This window comes from Bombus flavifrons, unplaced genomic scaffold (assembly GCF_040668555.2).
Source record: "Bombus flavifrons isolate JBK064 unplaced genomic scaffold, iyBomFlav1_principal scaffold0042, whole genome shotgun sequence".
Classification (NCBI taxonomy): Eukaryota; Metazoa; Arthropoda; class Insecta; order Hymenoptera; family Apidae; genus Bombus; species Bombus flavifrons.
Genome location: NW_027184787.1, coordinates 103966 through 115129, shown reverse-complemented (window position 1 = coordinate 115129; position 11164 = coordinate 103966). Strand labels below are relative to the sequence as shown.

General features: G+C 36.3%; 1 pseudogene; it reads left to right on the top strand.

The window, feature by feature from the left end:
- Nucleotides 1–3614: 3614 nt before the first annotated feature.
- On the top strand, nucleotides 3615–8520 carry LOC138189440 (angiopoietin-2-like; annotated as a pseudogene).
- Nucleotides 8521–11164: the final 2644 nt, after the last annotated feature.

Sequence of the window (11164 nt, the reverse complement as noted above, 5' to 3'; positions counted from 1 at the left end):
CGATGAGATCGCGTGAAAGAATGCCTTTTCCGTCCCGATGATGCCACAGAGGAAAACTATATCGGGGTGTGTCTAAGGGCACGAGATCATCGGATTCGTCGAGGATAGTCTTCGTTCAGGGAGTAAGGGAAATTGGCGTTGCTGCTAATTGGTCAATTTCCATATCGGTGGTTAGAAAAGATGCTAGCCGCCCTCGAGGGAAAGTTGCTAGTGGGAGACGCCGTTCGTTGAAAGAAATAGATCTCCCCTATCTTCCCGTAGTTGGGACAAAGACTGTTTATCTGTTCGAAGGACTTTAGGTAACTAGATATTAGTGTTTATAACGGCCCTCGGGCTAGCTGATCACGTACTGTGGAGAGACATCGACATCTGGCAATCATCTTTCTCGAAGAATAGGAACTGCGTGTGGCCACGGGACAGAGACCGTTGGAATGTTTACTGTCATGTGTCGCCAGAGATATTTCTTTTAAGGAGAGCTATAGAATTACTTCATACCTTTGTTAGGCAAAACGTTCATCCCTTGACCGCGGGCACGTTGGCGACCGACTGTCGCCTCGAGCCCAAGCTCACTATCACAAATCTCGGACAATTACAATTAGGTTGAATAACTACAATTGTTTAATTACAGCTATAGTAGGCTCTAGGTTACAATGTTGCGGGATTATCCAGCATTCCAGAGGCTCCGGTGTTCTTTCCTCTCCGACATATATAAGCGTTGAGAATGAATGGATGTTCGGCTTAAAAAGAAGAAGAAGAAGAACTTGCATGCGAACAACTAACCGAACATTAAGTGATCTTCGTCGGGAGTGCCGTGGGTACGTGAATTTTTAAAATCGCGTATTTTTCTTCGTTCCGTTCTTTATTTCTGCCGTTCTCTCTTTCTTTTTCTTCTGTTCCTTCTTCTTCTTCAATCTTACGGAAGTTATCAGTTGTGGAATGTCGTCCGTTGTAAGCGCTCGTTGTAATTCCGCTTCCACCTTTCAATAGTCGTTGTTAGTTTTTATTCGTTGGTTTCGCTGCGGAGTACTTTTACACTAGAGTAATTTCGATAATATTCATGCCCATTTTCGTTATAAGCTGGTTAAAAATGTGGATCAAGTAAAACAATTATACAGTTATAGCTTAATAAATTAAATTAAAACATGTGTTCTATCATGTATGTTTATATTGTAACCTTTCTTTCTCTCTTTTTTTTTTGCAACGTCATGGACCTTATATGATACAATTGTATTTGAAAGAATAACGACATTTTCTGTTTTCTATGAATCGAAGGACCGATATCTATAATAATTACGCTTATGGTATCAATTATTCTTATTGAGACTTATTTAAGAGGAGCATTCGTGAAAGAACAAGGTCTTATTATTATTTAAGGTAACATTATATAACGATGTCGGCATAATAATTGAAACAACAGAAATATCAGCGATTAAAATTACGCGATACGTTTGAGATGATAGAATTTTATAATAGACAACTTCATTTACATATAGATAAAGTATAAGATATTAATCTGACAATTTGATAATTAGAAGGAAAGTAAAGAGAACGATTTTTTTTGGCTTAGGAACACGAGACCTGTTTATTATTATAATTTGTATAATCATACGTACATACTATACTTGTAGATGAATCGGCAATAGCTGGAACGAAGTAGAAATTAATAGAATAAAATTACGTTTTAAATTTCATTCTTCAGTTAGAATCGTTCAAGTATATGTGAAGAAATCAGTCAGAAGTAAATCTCGTCAGCACCAAATACATACTTGTATAAATATTTGTTTCTCATTCAGCCAATCGTAACTACGACAGTAGACATAGTCGATCATCGATCGCATTTAAGCAATACTAACCTCAGCTGCCTATACAGTTGATCGAATTGTGAACCATTTTTCAAACAATCAGTCGACGATACGTCGAGCACGTCGCACTGCAGCAGCAGTATCGTCGTGTTTGTAAAGATCTCTCGATTAAAAATTTTACATAAAGTTTATCTAACAACTGGGTTTGATGGATGTGACCTTTGAGGATACTTTGTTTTATCGCTCCTCGATGAATCTGGCATTAATGATTGTAATATCGTAATTCTAAAGAATTAAAAGAGATAACTCAACTTTTTATATTGTAAAAATAAAATAACTTTGTCCGAAAGAAGCTGATAAGTATCATAAAGTATTTTTATTATCGGAAAGGGTAAAGTAAACATAAGTTAACTTCACAAACTTTTCTATTATATATTCTATTATATATTCCATTATTCATTCTATTATATATTCTTATGATCATGAAAGGTTTCGTCTCATCATATCAAATCAATTAAATAGGATTTAAAAAGTATTCCTTACTAATAATTCTTATTAATCACTTGTCATTAATTTTTTTAATTCATTTTTACGTAGGAATAATCTCATTATAGCACGTAGGACTATCAAACTTGCAACGAGCGGGCGTTTCAATTACAAGGCTACAGGGTCTCGGCCGATTGCTCTTATGTGCAATGTGTAATTTTAATAATAATTGTAGATGTTCATCAATTTGAAGAAAAAAAGGAACAAAATTTCGATTTATCCGTATTTTAAGCACAGGTGTACAACGTCAACGTAAACTGCAATTTACATGAAAATATTTAGAAGATTTAGAATATTAGCGAAAAAGTAACAGATTCTAATATATTATTTAAACAATTCACTATTTCAGTCGCCAAGAATATGTTAGCGTTCATCCGGAGTATTCATCCACCAGTGAACTGGTGTAAATACTCTCCGTTTTTCGTTGTTCACTTTCACTGTGGAGGAATCATCTATCCAGCGATCCTGCAACGCGAAACAGTACAAGTTTGGCTTTATCTATGCGAGAGCCATAAACTCGCATACATACGTATAGGTAATATCATCTTGCCCGGTACACAAAGCTGCCAGCAACCTAACCGATACCAAGATAAAAGGTAGCAAAGGTATTTTTACGAATATGTACATATCTCGAAAGCTACAGCCGAGCAGGGCCCCAAACATACGTAGGAAAAAGTTGTTCAAAATCATGATCCTGACAATAATATATTTGAAAATCATTGAAACTGGTAAACGTAGATCTCCTCGTTCGAATAATTAATAATTAGGATATTTTCCTACTCTCCTTACAAGGTATATTTATCGTATCTGTATATTTAGTAAAAGCGAGTGAGCAAATATTTGCGAGTCATTTTCTTTCTGTATATATTTTACTATAATTCTACATTCTATAATCATTGCATGTTACATACTATATTTATATATAATTATTATTATAAATTACATTTTTATTCGACGAATAAAGCCAGAGTAAACCAGAGAATACACACACGAATACGAATACGAATACGAATATCGCGTGTGCGTTACGAAAAGAGAATAAATGATAAAATTTACGAAAATATGTTGTAATTCTTAATAATGTATATGTATGTTAATTATTTAAGTATGTTGATTATCGTTCAGTAGTCGTGTACATGTGGTAAAAGTAATGACAACAATGCCGTTATATTTTACATTACATACAATTACATACAAATTCTACAAATTTAGGCATTACACTATAAAGTTTACAGATTTGTAAGATTCGAAAGGACCGTAATAACCATGGAGAGTACGACTGTTGACCTACCTATGGATTGCGTAAAATTACAGTTTACATCGTAACGAGAGAAAGGATACATCTGTGCAAGTTGTTTCAGATTCAGCTTTATCTTAGATCCGATACTATTTTATATAAGATAGAGCAACATTTTCCTCATTTATAGCAATGATGTATCGATTATCAATATCGTTTAATTTATTTAAAGAAGATGAATTAATTTTGTAGCTTTTTATAATAACTAATATTAATCAAATTTGATAATTTGTTCATATTTTGAAATTTCTATTAATTGTTGAGATAGTTAAGATGTAACGAATCAATGGATGAACATTCTTACTTTTGCATTACTCCAGTGAAATGAAAATTTCTTAATTGAAATTAAAACGAATTTCATTCTTTGATCGTAATACTTTTCGGTACTTTTTTTTCAGAGAGCAATACCTCTTTAACGTTTTCGAGGTTATAGTTTCGACTTTGGAATCAAAATTAAAGCACATTGAAAATTTGGACAAAGCGGTGGAACACTTGATGAGAAGAGTGGAAGCTTTGGATTCACGCGTGAATGATAATATCGATAAAACCGATGCAGTTATTACAAAGCTACGAACATTAGATCTAAAACTTTTCAATTCTCATCAAATTGAATTTTCTTCAACTGAATCTGCATACTCGACAAAAAGGAGCGATGATAAAAACGACAGTGAAATCAGAAGCGGTACGTATGTATGTATGTACATAAAATGCTAATACGTAAAAACAGAAATTCGTTAACAGACGTATCTATAGAAGAAGAAAAGAAAAAAAAAAAAAAAAATATTGGACTGATCGACTCGGTTAGAACAAACATGGATCGCAACTACAAATTGTCGTTTGAATTGTATTACATTTACAGCCGGTTTTCTTTTATCTATATCGTTTACATAACAATTGTATTTACGTGTAGTTTATAGGTACCTACCTATATATACCTATTGTATAGGTATATACCTACATATGTACACACGTATACAAGCCTGCTTTCCCTGTATTTCCCCCCTCCCCTTTTTTCGTTCTCTTTGTCTCTTTTCCATACTTTTATCTTTTTACTGATGCTTCTTCTTCTTTTCTTTCTACGGTTGCCATTCGCTGTTCAAGTTTATCGTATAAATTGGCATTTATTTGGCAAAACAGGTCCGAAATTACAAGCAATCCATCAGAAGCGAGAAAATACATCATCATCCGATTTCACTCTTGGTGAAAAATTATTGTCACTTGATCAAAAGGTATCGGATATAGATAATAAATTGATCGATTTGAAACATCAATTGGATAATAACTTGTTACAAAATGACGACATAAATGCCGAAGCCAGCGAAAAAAAGCCAGTCAATGTATGAGCGTAATCGAAATCACTAAAGCGATGAGTAATGAAGTAATAAATCACATTACGATCGGGATAGAAAATTTAAGGCAAGCGACAAACAATATGGACAGAAAGTTACAGTTTCACGTAAACTTGGTTTCCGATCGTTTGGGAACTATTTACAACATGATGAGTGACGTGCACGATGCGATATTAGTGAGAGGAAGTACGAACGGTCGACCGGCGTTCAACGTTACAACAACAACAACGACAACTACCGAGCCGCCACCACCAAGGCAGAGTAAAATCGATCGACTCGTCGAACAAATATATCCAATTGTTGACTGTATCGGAGAAAATGGATGAAGTCTGGAACGTCGTGGTAAGCTGAGAAGATGTGGCTAAATTGTTAATTTCACTGTTTACCTGCCGTGTTAATCACGTTGTATGACCGCATGCACAATTTTACATGTCCACTTGACGGCATTCCATATAGATAGGTATTATACTTTTTTCGACAGGTTGGCACGAAAAGTTCCGTGGACGATCTCTTGCCAAAATCCGATGAATTACTTACACAAACGCAAAGACAAGAAAGAGCGATCAGTGAAATTCATGCGGATTTAAGATCGAAAACGAATAAGATTATCGAAAATTTAGAAGGAGTGGAGAATAGACTTCGAAAGCAGGAGGACGATGTAGCTAGCCTTGCTCAGCGTCCAATACCTGCGGAATTGCTGCTAGATCCCACGATCGATCGCCTTGTCGAATACGACTCCAATAGGTTAGTTTTCCTTCTTTGATACTTTATTCGCTTGCTTTTATTATCATACACCATGTTACGAAATAATATAGAAACCAAAGGCATTTACGACGTTGTCAGTTCCATTCCATTTTTCGAGAAATAATCTTTTCTCTCTAATAATAACAGACAATGTACATACGTATTTCTATCTTTATCTGTTTGCTTTGTTCCGTTCGATGAAAAGAAATCTTTCGTTTCGTGTAATGTGAAAGAATCGTATTTCGAATTGATTGCATCTGTTGTTAGTAAATATTCCAATATATTATTATACATAGGTATATGATGCGTGAAAGAACGATGTAAAAGAATATTAGTAAATAAATAAATAAATAAATATGTAGAAAGTGTAGCGACAATATACTACGTTCAACTAACGAAACACCATTATTACATTGCTATGTAATTAATTATTATGTTTCATGTAGAACGAATTTCTTTCGATTCACAGATACGTTGAACTCTCTGATGACATTGCAGTTGAAACAACCGTTTTACCGGTCAATCCGACTACCATTGTTTCGTCTGTGTCGATGTCCATGTCTTCCTCGACCTCGTCGAACGCCGTATCGATCAATAATTTCATTAATTCAAGCAATATAGCTGGTTCCACTAATTTCTCCAACTCGACAGCCAATCTTTCAATAGGCCCCCCATTATCACCGAGTTCGCAGCGATCATCGTCTAAAAATCGTTATATTTCCATTGTTATATTTCCAAGTGTCAAAAACAAACCAAGTACAGCAAATTCCACCTTTACCACCGATGCATTCCTTAATTACAAAGATGTTAAGGTAATAAACAACAAAAACATTCTCAACCCGTACCAATTAACGTCACTGGTAATCGGCACCGTTCAAACGAATTAGAAACAGTTTTTATATAGTATTTTATATTTTTCTCATTTCTTCTTTGGTTTTTAACCGACCAAAGTGGAATAATCGATATACCGCATGACTTTTATGCAAACATACTTTTTTCTTTCTTCCTCTCTCTTTTCTATAGTTTAGTTACCTTGTAAGACACTGTAAGCGAATAAGCGAACGAACGCGATGAAACGGAAGAAGATGAGAGAGTAAACGTAACAACAACGCTGCTGTATTTCTATGTGAAGAATGTGTAGACAAGGGGAGGCCCAATTACTACGGAAAAGGAGTGATTGTGTAGGGAGGGGGAAGGGTGAAGGGGTTGGAGAGAGAAAGAAGGAATCTTAAACATATGCATTTTATCGTGCATACACAGTATAGTTAAATCACTTATAGAATACACGACATGCCTACGCATATGCCCACCTTCGTTCACGTACATATCGTATGTGCTATAACACAAAGAAATGTTCAGATTTGAAAAATTTATTACGTAATACATCGATTAACATTCTGAATGTTTCGTTTAAACGGTCATTTTAAAGTTGCTCGTAATTACTCGTCTCGTCAAACCGTAAATAACACACAAAGTCACTATAATGTACACATGTGCATCACGTACAACCATCAACTTTGAAACGTTCGAATATGGCTCGTAAAAAGTCCCTGTCGGTGAAATTTTTATTAATCCTTCCTTTATGGGAATTTTGAAAATCTATACCATATTTCTAGAAGAAATAAAAGGAAAGAAAGAGAAAAGTAGTTTTTACAATACGATTGTATAATTGAAACATTAAATATGTATAACAATATTGTAAAAAGAGAGAAAACTACTAATCTATGTACGTAATATGTAACAGAGTGAAAAATCTACGCAAGAAAAAGAAAGCGTTATTCCATATTATCAATGCTTACAAACACGATAATACATGTACATATTGTTTAACGTTACAGGACTATTCATGTGTTGATTTGTTAAATGCTGGCATGAGAGATAGCGGTGTCTATTATCTTCAAATTCGTGGAACAACCTATTGGTTTCTCAAGGTTTATTGCGAGCAGGATATCGCCGAAGGAGGTTGGACGGTAAATCAGAGATTCGTCCAAATACTATAATATGTATATACGCGTGTGCATCATGCATCGAGATAAAACTAGTGTGATAGAACGGGCTTTTTTTCCCAAAAAAGTATATTTCGCAATGTAGAATCAATGTAGGATCAATGTAGAATCGATAGCTTATACTCTTAGGTCGTTACAGAAAAAGAATAACTGTGCGTACAATAAACAGCCGCGTTCGTTGGTAAAAGATATTTAATCTTCCTACTTCTTTTATATCATAATTCGAAAAAGAATTTCCACTTTTTCCTAGGTTATTTAAAGAAGAGACGATTTCGGCGAGCCAAGAGAAAATTTCAATCGTGATTGGGCTGATTATAAAAACGGTTTTGGTGATCCTGCTCGAGAGTTTTGGCTTGGCAACGAAAACATATACATGTTAACTAACAACGAAGATTACATGCTTCGGGTGGAACTCGAAGATTTCGAAGGTAACAAAAGGTAAGAAATATCAAAATTACAATTGCAACTGATTTTGGATGCGAAGTTCGGACGTTTTAATGTCTGTGTAGAATAGATCGGAGAGGATTTCAAAGACGATTTTCTCTGTACATTTAAGATATAGAACGTTTCGGAACATCCGTATATCCGTGCGCATACAAAAATTATATATCTATGTACTTTCGTTTAGGTACGCACAGTACTCTCACTTCAAAATCTATTCAGAAGGAGAATATTATAAATTGGAGATTGACGGTTACGACGGAAATGCCGGTGACTCATTAAACGATCCATGGTACGGTTCGTACAATAATCCGTTTTCCACGTACAACAGGTAACACGTTATTTCTTCATTTGTTAGAATGCATGAAATGACAATTTCGGTTATGTGAAAGCATAGAGCAAAAAGCATTGAAGAACGGATAATATCGGATAGATTAATCGTAATAAGAGTCAACTATTCGTTCGAGACGATATTTCATTTCACACAGGGACAACGATAGGTCATCGTTGAACTGCGCATCCATGCTAAAAGGCGGATGGTGGTGGAAATCGTGCGGACGAGGATTAAACGGTCTTTATTTGAACGATCCTCAGGATTTAACCGCTCGACAAGGTATGATTGCTTACAAAATAATGTCGTCACGTACAACCAGCCATTCATGTTTCGTATTATCCGTTTAATGACAAAAGACAATTCTTCCTATCTGTTATTTAATAAAAGGTATCGTATGGTTCCGTTGGAGAGGTTGGGATTATACTTTGAAACGTGCCACGATGATGATTAAACCAAAAGGACCAACAACAGCAATGATATAGACGATTATAACAATAACGATAACGATAACGATAACGATAACGATAACGATAACGATAACGATAACGATAACGATAACGATAACGATAACGATAACGATAACGATAACGATAACGATAACGATAACGATAACGATAACGATAACGATAACGATAACGATAACGATAACGATAACGATAACGATAACGATAACGATAACGATAACGATAACGATAACGATAACGATAACGATAACGATAACGATAACGATAACGATAACGATAACGATAACGATAACGATAACGATAACGATAACGATAACGATAACGATAACGATAACGATAACGATAACGATAACGATAACGATAACGATAACGATAACGATAACGATAACGATAACGATAACGATAACGATAACGATAACGATAACGATAACGATAACGATAACAATAACAATAACGATAACAATAACAATAACAATAACAATAACAATAACAATAACAATAATAACAATAATAATAATAACAATAATAACACTAATTAATGAGCACTCGGCTCCGGAATCGAAGTGAAACGGAAACGACTCACCCAGATGACTCAAACTACCAACTGGCGGCTTCATCCCACAGAAGTCGACTCGGGGATTGTTCTTGGGGCTGGTTTGCTTCAAGTGTAAGGCGGAGGGCCATATCGCACCAGCTTGTCCGCAACAACAAGACAGAAAATCCAGCCTCAAGAACAAACCCCGAGTCGACTTCTGTGAGATGAAGCCGCCAATTGGTAGTTTGAGTCATCTGGGTGAGTCGTTTCCGTTTTACTTCGATTCCGGAGCCGAGTGCTCATTAATTAAAGAATCCGTAGCCTCGAAATTTTCCGGTAAGAGAACGACTGATGTAATAGTAATGCAAGGAATCGGGAATACCTGCGTTAAAAGTACGTCCCAGATTTTGTCCGTCGTACGTATTAACGATTTTACATTGGAGATAGCTTTTCACGTCCTTGACGATAGTCATTTAAAGTACGATATTATGATTGGTCGCGAGATAGTAAGATTCGATGTAATCATTACGCCCAACGGCCTCGATATCCGCAAAAAGGAAGACAGTCAATGCTTGCCATAAAACCGTCGAAAATGAGATTGATTTTGATAAAGTAGACACCGAAGTATGTGGTAATGATAAGAGCCGATTGATTTCTATTCTTAGAAATTCTTTCTAGGCCAGTTAGAGATTCGAATAATTGATCCCAACATCACCGTACAAAGAAGGCCCTACCGACTCAGCGAGGAAGAACGAAGAACAGTGCGAGAGAGAATCAGCGAGTTAATCGATGCAAAAATCATAAGGCCCAGTAATTCGCCGTTCGCGAGCCCCATGATACTCGTGAAGAAAAAGGACGGCTCAGATAGACTGTGTGTAGATTTTCGAGAGTTAAATAAAAACACGGTCGCGGATCGGTATCCCCTACCCCTCATCGCGGATCAGATCGCGAGATTGCAAAAGGCCAGATACTTCATTCGCTTAGACATGGCCAGCGGGTTTCATCAGATTCCCATTCATCCTAATTCGACGGAGTATACGGCGTTCGTTACACCCGACGGACAATACGAGTACCTAACCATGCCGTTCGGATTGAAAAACGCACCTTCCGTTTTTCAGAGGGCCATTCTCAATGCCTTAGGCGACCTTGCGTATTCATATGTTGTTGTTTACTTGGATGACGTTCTAATTATTGCCGACTCGATAGATCAAGCCCTAGAAAGATTGAACACCGTATTGGATACCCTCGCAAAAGCCGGATTCTCTTTCAACTTTTCAAAATGTTCTTTTCTAACGACCTCGGTACTTTATTTGGGGTATGTAATCCGTGACGGAGAAGTTCGCCCCAACCCGGGTAAAATACACGCCCTGAGCTCTTTACCTGCGCCAACGACCGTCACACAGCTCAGACAATTCATAGGTCTAGCCTCTTACTTCCGAAAATTCGTCCCTAAATTCTCACAGATAATGAAACCCTTGTACGCGCTTACTTCCGGTAACAAAAGCATAGCTTGGACGGATAAACATGAAAAAATAAGGCAAAAGGTAATTTCCGTCCTGACCGAAGCACCGGTGTTAATGATATTCGACCCCAACTACCCGATAGAACTACATACCGACGCTAGTTCTGAAGGATATGGGGCTATT